Source organism: Trichechus manatus, unplaced genomic scaffold, assembly GCF_000243295.1.
Source record: "Trichechus manatus latirostris isolate Lorelei unplaced genomic scaffold, TriManLat1.0 scaffold00023, whole genome shotgun sequence".
NCBI classification, from domain to species: domain Eukaryota; kingdom Metazoa; phylum Chordata; class Mammalia; order Sirenia; family Trichechidae; genus Trichechus; species Trichechus manatus.
Window position 1 is genome coordinate 5,629,107 of NW_004443959.1, and position 12,166 is coordinate 5,641,272.

Here is a 12,166-nt window from a genome sequence, read left to right on the forward strand (position 1 = left end):
TTGTTAACCATTGTCATAGGGCAACATGTGTAGTAACTGATAAATGAGAAACTATTTTGTTCTGTAAGCCTTCATCTTAAGTGAGAACAACAGCACAATTGGAAGAGCGTAGTCAATGTCACTGAACTGTGTATGTAGAAATTTTTGAAATGGCGTATCTTTGGCTATGTGTTTTTTCACCAAAAAAAAAAAAAGTTTGAGAAGTTAGAGGGTTAATATGTTGTGGGGTTGTTAACCGATGTCATAAAACAACATGTGTACTACTGTTTCATGAGAAACTATTTGTTCTGTAATCCTTCACCTGAAGTACAATAAAATATAAAAAAAAAAAAAAGTTTTCTCATGCCTTTTTGTAATTCCTCCTTTCAGCCCCTTCCCCCTGTCCACAGGCAACCACTGATCTGCCATTACCACAGTCTGTTTTCTGGTAGGCGGCAGAACCAAGAGTTGAATAATTGTCCTGCTTTGCAGTTTGTAGAAATGAGGAAATGAGACTCAGAGAGTTTTAAGTAGCTTACCCAAGATCATACAAGTACTAAGTGATGGTTAAAACCCGTTGCTGTCAAGTCAATTCCGACTAATAGCAACCGTATATGACAGAGTCGAACTGCCCTGTGGGGTTTCCAAGATTGCAATTTTTACGAAAGAAGACAGCCACATCTTTCTCCGGTAGATTGGCGGGTGGGTTCGAATCACCAACTTTCAATCAGCAGTCTAACATTTAACCACTGTGCCACTAGGGCTCTTTGATGGATAAGTGCGATTCAAACCCAGGTCTGCCTGGCAAAGATTGGCTGTCCCTGCTATGCTCTTAGAAAAGGTAGTCTTTGAGAGGATTCTTGAGCATGAGTAGGGCTGGGACAAGTCACCCAGTCTTGGAATGATGATCCCTATGTTAGGGACTTTTTTTTTCTTATTGTGGTAAATATGTATATATATATATAAACAAGTTGTCTACCTTTTCAACATTCTTCACATGTACAATTTAGGGACATTAGTGACGTTTATGATATTGTTCAACCATTACCATTGTTCATTTCCAAATTGTCCCATCACCCTAAACGAAGCTTAGTGTCCCCTAAACAGTGAGTCCCTCTTTTCCTCTCCCTCCCACTAGTCCTTGGTAACCACTAATAAACTTTAGTCTCTATACAGTGGTCAATCCTAGGTATTTTATGTAAGTAGAATCATACCATATTATAAAATGATACAACCACTGTGGAAAACAGTTTGGCAGTTCTTTAAAAAGTTTAACATAGAATTACTATTTGATCCAGCCATTTTACTCCTAGGTATACCCAAAAGAATGGAAAGCAGGAATGCAAACAGATACCTGTACACCAATGTCCACTGCAGCACTATTCACAATAGCAGACATTTAGAAACAGCCTAAGTGTCATCAACAGATGAAAGGATAAATAAAACGTGGTACATATGTACAATGGAATCTTAGTCATAAGGAGAAAGTCCTGAAACATGCTACAACCTGGATAAACCTGACAAACACTATGATGAGTGGAATAAATCAGTCACAAAGGAAAAAGGACTTTGCAGATATAATTAAATTGAGGATTTTGAGATGAGATTATTCTGGATTATCCAGGTGGGCCCTAAATATAATGAAAAGAGTCCTTATAAAAGACGAAAGAGAAGAAGACATGGACACAGAGCAGAAGGCCATGTGAAGATGGAGCTAGAGAATGGGTTTCGCAACCAGAAAACAAGAACTGCCTGGAGACACTAGAAGCTAGAAAAATCAAGAGAAGATTCTCCCCTAGACCCTTTTCAGGGGGAGAGAAGCCATCCCAAAACCTCCAAATAAGATTTTTGGCCTCCAGAGCTGTGAGGGAGTAATTTCTCTTGGTGTAAGCCACCCAGTTTGTGGTAATTTTTTACGGCATCCCAAGAAAACTAACACAGCGTCAAAGTGCTGCTGAGAAAACTGAGATTTACTGTGTTAAAATCCTGTAATGAAGGGAATTTCCGAGAGGTGAGCCTCAGTCCTCTCGTGCTATAGAGGCTGAAGAGCCACGCAGAGAGTAGTGGTGAAGAAGCAGAGAAGACTGAAGTGTTTTTTTCTTATTTCACAGGCCTAGACTAGAGAGCCAAAATATGGAGTTTAGACCTGCTAAGCCAGCCAGGACTGGAGGAGTCAAGATTCCTGAAAGAAAGAAGACCCAGGTAATTTAATCCCGTCTTCAGAGGTTTTCTTCAGACATTTGCTGAATTCCTAAGCTAGGCAGCGCAAAGAGCTAAAAAGCTAATGAGAAAGCCAAAGAAAAATACAGCGAAATTACCTGCAGTTAGAATTCCTTTTAGGGGAGATGTGAGACAATATCATTTATTCTGGTGGTGGCACTATAGGGTCTTCCTCAGTCAAGGGTACCCAGTCTCCCTTCCAAATGATGGGCTCTGGAACAAGAATTGGGTTATACCTAGAAACAGGATTATACTTCTCCATTGCAGTGGCTCGCATCAGCTTTATGCTTGGTAGTTCTTAGTGTTTTGGCTACACAGGTCAAGCCAACACCCTAGCCAGCTAGCTAACTTGCTCCTGGAAATACTATGGTTGATTAGCCATCACCAGAGATCCCTGCTTGTCAAAGTACTCCTGTTGCCATTACAGTTTTGATGCCCATTATATGAGCTTCACCCTCTACTCTCTTATGTTTACATGCCAGACTCTGGCTTCCACCATTTTGACAACATCACCATTGCACTGGCAAAACCAGTTCCATGTTAACTCTCCGTGTCTCCTCCTGTTGATCCTCACCTAGAGGGGACATACACCACAGAGTTTTTCACGAGTGCTGGTGCCCTTGTGCCATTATTATATTCCTTATTGCCTTGGTGCAGGAATATAGTATGGTGTTGGGATCTCTGGTCTCATGTAATAAAGCCATTTCCTTAGCTTTCTTACCTCTTCCTTAATAATACTCGTCTAGGCCGACTCCAATATTTTCAGATTATTTGACCTAGTGACTAAGTAAATGAATAAATAACTTCAGAGTCGTAACTTCATCTCACTTAAGCAGTGAAGATGAATGATCATTGAAAAATAAAAGAAAAATTATGTGGTCTCTCATATTGTTAATTAGTTTTATTCATTTCCCCAAGTATTACTATTCAATAAGCTGCTGAATGGGCTTTCTGGCATAAAACAACATGTCATGAAATAGATAAATGGGATCTCATCAAAATTAAAAACTTCTGTACATCGAAGGACTTTAGCAACAAAGTGAAGAGACAACATGCAGACTGGGAGAAAAATTTTGGGAACCATGTATCTGATAAGTGTCTAATATCCAGAATATATAAAGAACTTTGCCATGGATGAAATTATATTTCCCAGAAATACGTGTTGTAAATCCTAACCCATATACATGGGACCCTGATGGTGCAGTGGTTAAGCATTTGGCTGCTAACCAAAAGGGCGGCAGTTCAAATCCACCAGCTGCTCCTTGGAAACCCTGCAGGGAAGTTCTGCTCTGTCATATAGGGTCGCTATGAGTTGGAATCCACTGGATGGCAATGGGTTATACATGTGGATACAATGCCATCTGGAAATAGGGTTTTCTTTCTTATGTTCATGAGGTCATATCAGTGTGGGTGTGCCTTAAGCCAATCATTTTTGAGATATAAAAGGAGCAGTTTAGGCATGAAGCAAGCAAGCACAGACAGGAGAAAATACGTTCCACACCACACGAAGATTGCCAAGGAACCTAGGAACAGAAGCAGGAAAGAGAGAAGGGCTTTCCCCTGGAGCTGATGGAGAGAAAGCCTTCTCCTAGAGCCAGTGCCCTGAATTCAAATGTCTAACCTCCTGACTGTGAGAAAATAAATTTCTGTTCATTAAATTCACCCACTTGTGGTGTTTCTGTTATAGCAGCACTAAGAAACTAAGGCAAACTCCTACAATATAACAGCAAAAAGACAACCCAACTGAAAAATGGGCAAAGAGCCTAAATAGACATTTCACCAGAGGATATAAATGGCCAACAAGCACATGAAAAGATGCTCATCATCATTAGCCGTTGTTGTTGTTGGTAGGTGCTGTTGAGTCATTTTCAACTCCTAGTGACCCCATAAAACGGATTAGAACTGCCCCGTGGGATTTTCTTGGCAGTAATCTTTACTGGAGCAGATCACTGCATTTATCCTTACAGAGCCGCTGGGTGGGTTGGAATTGCCAACCTTTTGGGTAGCAGCTGAGCTGCTAACCATTGCACCACCAGGGCTCCTTTTCATTAGCCATTAAGGAGATGCAAACCAAAACTACAATGAGATACCACTTTACCCCTACTGTGATGGCTAAGATTAAAAATAATAATAATAAAATGGAAAACAACAAATGGTGGCAAGGAAGTGGGTAAATCGACATCCTTATCCCCTGCTAATGGGAATTCAAAATGGTACAGCCGCTATGGTATAGCACAGTTTGATGCTTTCTCAAAAAGATGAACATGGAGCTACCATATGACTCTATAATCCCACTCTAAGGTATATACCCAAGAGACTTGAAAGCAGCAACACAGACACTTGTACACAAATGTTTATTTGCAGCACTATTCACAATAGCCCAAAGGTGCAAACACCATAAATGCCCGTCAAGGGAAGAATGGATAAACAAAATGTGGTATATACGTACAGTAGACTACTACTCTACCATGAAGAGAAATGAAGTCCTGATACACACCACCACGTGGATGAACCTTGAAAACATTATGCTGAGTAAAATAAGTCATTCACAAAGAGACAAATATTACATGAGCTAACTAATATGGAATACCTGGAATAAGCAAACATATAGAGATCCGAGTTTAATAGTGATTACTGTTTAGGAAGCAGTAAGTTTCTCTTTATGGTGATGGAAAATGTAGCAATGGATATTGGTGATGGTTGCACAATATGATTGATGTAATTGATCTCACTGAATTGTACATGCAAAAATGCTGAATAGGTAAATGTTACGTTTACTATGTTTATACAACAATAAAAAAATCTAAAAAGATAGCAGGTCCTCACATTCAGCAGATAAATTGCAAACCTAAAGCCATAAAAATTGATAATGGTATTATTTATTGAAGCTTACTAGGTATTAGGAGACCTGGTGGTGCAGTGGTTGAGAGCTTGGCTACTAATCAAAAGGTCGACCGTTCGAATATACCAGCGGCTCCTTGGAAACCCTATGGGGCAGTTCTACTCTGTCCTGTAGGGTGTCTATGAATCAGAAATGACTCAATGGCAACAGGTTTGGTTTTGTTTTGGACTAGATATTAGGTACTTGTGCTATGTGCTTCATTTCTGTTATCTTTAATTATAAAAACAATCCTAAATTACAGATTTTTGTTTTCACATTTTGCATATTACAGATAAAGAAACGAAGAGTCAGTACTAAGCAGTGTGTCTAAATTCATACTGCAGGTAAAGAGCTGCCTGAACAGGTCTGTTAAATCCAAAAATGATGTGCTCCCCACATAAGGGAACCTCTAGATGGCTAAGTGTACAATCACTGTTGGGCTTTATACAATATCAAAAATAATTTGCAGAGCTCATTTCTGTTGTTAGTTGCTGTCGAGTTGCAGACCACATTAATATCTTACAAATGTTCATGAGGCCTAGAGTTCTATCACAGGAGTCTCTAGTTTTCTTCAGTCCCTTTTTACAGATAAGGAGCTAAGGTCCAGACAGCAGGGCTACACTGTGACTCTCGTGGGCCCTACGCACTTTTGCTTTTGTGGCCCCTAGAAAAGCCTGGTGATTACTTCTGAAAAATCAGCCATTGACAACCCTGTGGAGCATAGTTGTACTCCGACGCACTTTGGGTCCCCATGAGTGAGAATCAAATAATTGGCAACTGGTTTGGTTTTATCAGGGTGTTTTTGTTCTTTCTATCAGAAAATACTAAAAATTCTACTTTATAACTGTGTTGGAATAAAGAAAAAATGTTAATATTATATATTAAAACATTTTCCTTGACCTAAAAGTTTGTTTTTCTTTTGATTTTAGAAGAAATTAAAATATATTATTGAGTTCTTGCAAGTATCATGGGCCCTCAGCACGGTGCCTGCTGAGTCTAATGGGTATATCAGCCCTGCCAGGGAGGTTAAGTGACATATCCAGAGTCACTCAGTCATTGTGAGAACCCAAGTCTTCTGACTCCCATCTGCATCTCTCTTCATTGTACCATGCTGTCTTCTATTCGAGATTTGAAATAGAAAGAAGCATTGGTTTGAAACTAATAAAAAGCACTCCTTTAGTTATATGTTTGAACCTTCATTAAGGCTGCAAATTTCATCTGAAAAATAAAACAATGCTTTAAGCACGAATGGATTAAAAAAAAAAAAAAACAGTGCCTTTGAGTCCATTCTGACTCCTATCAACTTTATAGGACAGAGTAGAACTGCCCCTTAGGGTTTCCAAGGAGCGGCTGGTGGATTCATACTGCTGACCTTTTGGTTAGCAGCTGAGTTTTAACCACTGCACCACCAGGATTGCAAATAAAGATTACACCTCAACATAAAGAAAACAAAACTCCTCACAACTGGACCAGTAGGCAACATCATGATAAATGGAGAAAATACTGACGTTGTAAAGGATTGCATTTTACTCAGATTCACAATCAACGCCCTTGGAAGCAGCAGTTAAGAAATCAAATGACATATTGTATTGGGCAAATCTGCTGCAAAAGATACTTTTGAAGTGTTTAAAAGCAAAGATATCACCTTGAGTACTAAGATGCTCTTGACCCAAATCATGGTATTTTCAGTCGCCTCATATGCATGTGAAAGCTCTACGATGAATAAGGAAGTCTGAAGAGGAATTGATGCCTTTGAATTATGGTGTTGACAAAGAATATTGAATATACCATGGACTGCCAGAAGAATGAACAAGTCTGTCTTGGAAGAAGTACAGCCAGAGTGCTCCTTGGAAGCGAGGATGGCAAGACTTCATCTCATGTACTTTGGACATGTTATCAGGAGGAACTAGTCCCTGGAGAAGGACATCATGGCTGATAAAGTAGAGGGTCAGCAAAAGAGAGGAAGACCCTCAATGAGATGGATTGGCATAGTGGCTGTAACAGTGGGCTCAGACACTGTGAGGATGGTGCAGGACTGGGCAGTGTTTTGTTCTGTTATACACAGGGTCACTATGAGTCAGAATTGACTCCAGGGTGCCTAATAATAATAATAATTAAGCAAGTAAGGCCATGCCAACACTATCATACTTGGGTGTAACATTCTGAATCTTGTACAGAATCAGTGAAGTAAGAGCTGCAGAAGATTTAGAAGTTTACATGCAGGAGCCCTCGTAATGGGAAGTGACAAATTGCTCTACTAGATGTAAGAGTTTCCTAAAACAAGACATCCTTTATTCCTGTGGAGGCTGCTGGATTCAGATGGACCCTTTAAGAATGAAGGCTCAGAGACATTTATCAGAGCTTCATCTTCTATGTTCAGCATGGAGACAGCAGGGTAACTGGACAATACTCTGAGGACGTAGCTGTTGCTATTCATTTTCACAGCTGACTTAGGAAAATCACACAACCGATGCTTTCCCACCTATCTGCCTGATATACCCTCCCTTTCCTTCTCCCTCAGGACTTGCTTCCTCCCATTGAACCCCACTCATTGTTCAAAGTCCAGCTCAGTTACTAGCTCTTCTTTGACCAGAACTAAGCTTGTCTTCCTTTGAACTTCTATTTATAAATGCAGTTTGCCTACTTTGTGACTATGCTAATACATGGGCCCACACCAGTTCCTAATCTTTGAGGGAAAACATGAGGCTACTGTAAAAGAGAACTGCTTCTTCAAATTATCCTTTTAGAAATCTCTCCAGAATCCACTTGTTATGCTTCTCACACGTTCTATTTTGCTGCTGTTAGCTATGTCTACTTCTCGACAGATCTTGTATTTTGATCTTTTCCATAGGAATATTGGACCCTTCCTTTTGGCTCTGTTCTGCACCCATGACCTTTTCTCACCCCAGACATCACTGCCAGTTATCCTTTCCCTCCATACCTACAGAACCTGTGTTTACCCCTACTGACCTCATCTACCTTCAATGTCCACATTACATGAGACTTAAATGACTAGGTCAAGTACCTTTTAATTTTCTATTTGATCATCAGTGCATTCAGAGATAGGATTATGGCTGACTATCACAGCATGTAGCATTGGACCTGATAGATGGTAGGGCTCAATGAATGTTAGTTGAATGAATGAGTGTGTCTTAGAAAGGCAGGATTCCATTTGGATTTAAATATCCTTTACAATACCAGATTATGTCTTCTGTCATATTTAACACCTGATCCAGTGTTGTGCTGGTCAATATTTAACAACCAGCTCACAAGGGGAAAGAGCCTCGATTTGTGGGTTTGTGGATTTCCATGGTATAAATAATTCCATCATGACTGATTTCAAGTTACAGACACAGTGTCACTGAACTTGAAGCTGGAAAGATCTGCACACAATTGTGAGCCTGTATGAGCCAAATCCAGCATACCAAGGCATTTATCCCACCATGCACAAAGTTCTATATCTCAGCTATGAACCTACAGCATACATAATAAATTACTGTTGAATAAAAATATGAATCAAAGAAAACAGGTTACTCAATAAATTTAGGAAATCCCATTACCCAAGTCCTTTTTCTGTTTGAGATTACAACTTCTAGTATATTAGAACATCATACTTGGGTCTTAATCCCATCTTGTTTATTTTAATTTTGCCTTTACTTTTTACTGACTGTGCAACTTTGGAAAAGTTACCTAACTTCTCTGAGTTTTAGTTTTCATATCTCTTCAATGAAGGACAATTTAAATCATCAACATTGTGTACTGAGATTAAGTGAGATACGTAATAATCCCTTTGTATTAAAACATGGGATAAAACAAATTTTGACACAAGTCTCTAAATCTCTAAATAACCACCTTAAGTGAGTCACTCCCGCATAGATAGAATAATCATGGATCCAAAAAGATGATGCAAAATATTGCCGACAAAGGCTTCGGTGACTCAACACACTTAATCAAGTTGGGTTATAGAAGAGTTTGTAAAGCACTGGTTGGTACAGTCATTTCTCTTTCCATTCTGGGGTTGGGACAGTCTTTGCTCTGGTGCTAGTGCCTATTCTGAGAGCTAGCCAGCAAGCCTTTGACCCCAGCTGTGACTCTACCACTGCCTGGCTGTATGGTGTTGGGAAATGCACTCAGCTCTTCTGAACCAGAGTTTTCTCCTCAGTACAAAAGGGGATGATGCCTTAAGCAGCTGCTGTGAAAATTCACAGCATAGTGTATGGCACATAATAATACCTTAATGGGCTATTGAAATAAACTAATCTCCAGTAGGAAAACCTTCTACACAATTTCTAGGGGGGAAAAAATGGACAGGAGTAGTTCACTGTATGAATTCTTAAATGAAAGAAGAAGCAATTGCCTTTCTCCATTGGCCAGTGTTTCTCTAGACTTTCTGATCTTTAGCTCTGTCTGTACTGTGGAGAGAGAAATGAACATACACTTAAGAATGTGGCTGCCTGTGATCCTCTTAATCATCTTCCCCAACGTGCTCTTTAAGAGTCCAGGTTTTGGTGTCTACCATAGCTGGCTTTGAGTATAGTTTTGCTATACTCCAGCTGAATGAAATTAATCAGGTTACTTAACCTCCCAGAGCCTCAATATCCACAGGTGTGACATAGAAACAATTATATTTAATCCACAGAGTTGTTGTCAAGATTAAAGAATGCAACAATGTGCCAGGCGCATGTTGTTGTTGTTGTCGTGTGCCATCAAATTGATTCCAACTCATATTGACCCTACAGGACAAAGTAGAACTGCCCCATGGGGGTTTCCAAGGCTGTAATCTTTATGGAAGCAGACTGCCACATCTTTCTCCCATGAAGTGGCTGGTGGGTTCAAACCACCAACCTTTTGGTTAGTAGCCAAGTGCTTAACCACTGTGCTACCAGGGCTCTTTAAGCCAGATACATAGGAGTTACTATATGATCCAGGACTTGCAGGCGCACTGTACCAGCCTGCACTGAACTTGTCTTTCTTGGCCACAAGATCCAAGCCTTTGCTGCCTTTATTTTCCCCTGAAGCACTCTTAACATGAAGGAGCCCTGGGGGCACAAAAGTTAAGCACTGGTGTGCTAACCAAAAGGTTGGTAGTTTAAACCCACCCAGCCCGTCTTTGGGAGGATGACCTGGTGATCTGCTCCCATAAAGAGTATAGCTTAGAAAGCCCAAAAGCTCTTCTTTCTATGTTGGCAGAAAGTAGTCAGTCTTTTATCAATATTTGCTAAGTAAAAGAATGACGTATCCAAGCTTAAAGGAGCCCTGATGGCACAACAGGTAAGAGCTTGGCTACTAACCAAAAGGTTGACTGTTCAAACCCACCCAGCGGCTACATGAGAGAAAGACCTGACGATCTGCTCCTATAAAGATTATAGCCTAAGAAACACTATGGGACAGTTCTATTGTGTCACATGAGGTTACTAGGAGTTAAAATCAACTCCATGACACCCAACAACAACAACATCTACACTTAAGCAAGGTGGAAGATGATGTTACTGTAAAAATTCTTTGAGATACTATATGTAAAGTGCGTAGACAAAGGAGATGCTAAACAAGAAATAGGAGTTGTGATGCTGTTGTTGGTAGTTTGATCACTAGGAAACCCTGTTGAAGTTGTTATTTCTTCATCAACCTGGGCCTACAAATCTTCTCCATATCCATGGCCTCCTTGCTTATCATCAGTGACGCAGGACATCCAACTAAAGACCAAACAAAGGACCCACTAAGCAGGCAAGATGGACTAAACTTGGGATCTAACCCAAGGAAACCATGAGAAGAGATTCAAACTGGTGTGTGAGGACTTTAGCTCAAGTCCTTAAGGAGCACTAAAGGTTGAGGGTTGAGTTAAACAATCCAAATTAAATCTTCAAATACAAAGAGAAAGATTAGAGATGAGAAACAAAATAATGAAATCAAGATTTAGCAGACCTGCAGCCACTGAGTAGGATAGGATACATGTGGAGTAGAACCAGGCAATGTGGTGAAGGCTGAGTGGGACCTAGAAGTCTCTGTGACTTTCTTACCTTTGTGGAAACTGGCTGCAGGCTTCTGCAGAAAAGGGAAGGGAGTGAACTGAATGAGTAAGTGGAGATGGAGCCCGGCCAGAGGAGAGTACTAAGAGGCCACTATTTCCTGTGACTTCAGTGTTCTTCCTCTATGACCACAACTGAAGAGCCTGTGTCTTAGGCTTGGTTCTCTAGAGAAGCAAAACCAGTAAAGTGTATAAATACATATAGAGAGACATTTATATCAAGGAAATGGCTTACGTAGTTCTAGAGGCTGGAATGTCCCATGTTTGTGGGTCAGGTTAGAGGCTTCTCCTGATTCACATAGCCAGAGGGGCTGGAAAACCCAAGATCAGCACGTCAGAGAGCAGGGTTCTTGTTTACAGGCTACGAAGATTGACGAATCCCAAGATCAGCTGGCAAGACCACATGTAATCTGCTAGCTCAAGTCCCAGGAACTGGAAGTCAGACAAACAGGAGCCAGCTGCAGGATCCAGCATGAGCAAAAATCCCCCAAGCCTTGCCAGAATATCCACCTATATTCAATGCAGGCCACATACCCAAGGAAACTCCCTTTCAACTGATTGGCTACTCATAGCAGATCCCATCATGTGGGTGATCACATATCAAATCTCAACAGGGAAGTGATCACAACACATTATACAACTGCCAAAACACTGAGAATCATAACCCAGCCAAGTTGACACACAATCTTAACCATCACAGCCTGCATTAATTCCCTATGTCTGCTGTAACAAATTACCACAAATTTGATGGCTTAAAACAAAAGAAATTTATTCTTTCACAGTCCACTACAAGTGTCCAAAATCAGTTATCACCAGGCTGAAATCAAGCTGTAAGCAGGGCTGCACTCCCTCTGGAGATCTAAGTGAGAAACTGTTCCTTGCCTCTTCCAGCTTCTAGTGGCTACAGGCGTTCCTTGACTTGTAGCTGCATCACTCCAATCTCTGTCTCCATCTTCAAATCACCTTCTCCTCTGTTGTGTGTTTCCATTATCCCTTTGCCTCTGTCTTATAACTACACTTGTGATTGGATTTAGGGCCCCCCCAGATGATCCAGAATAGTC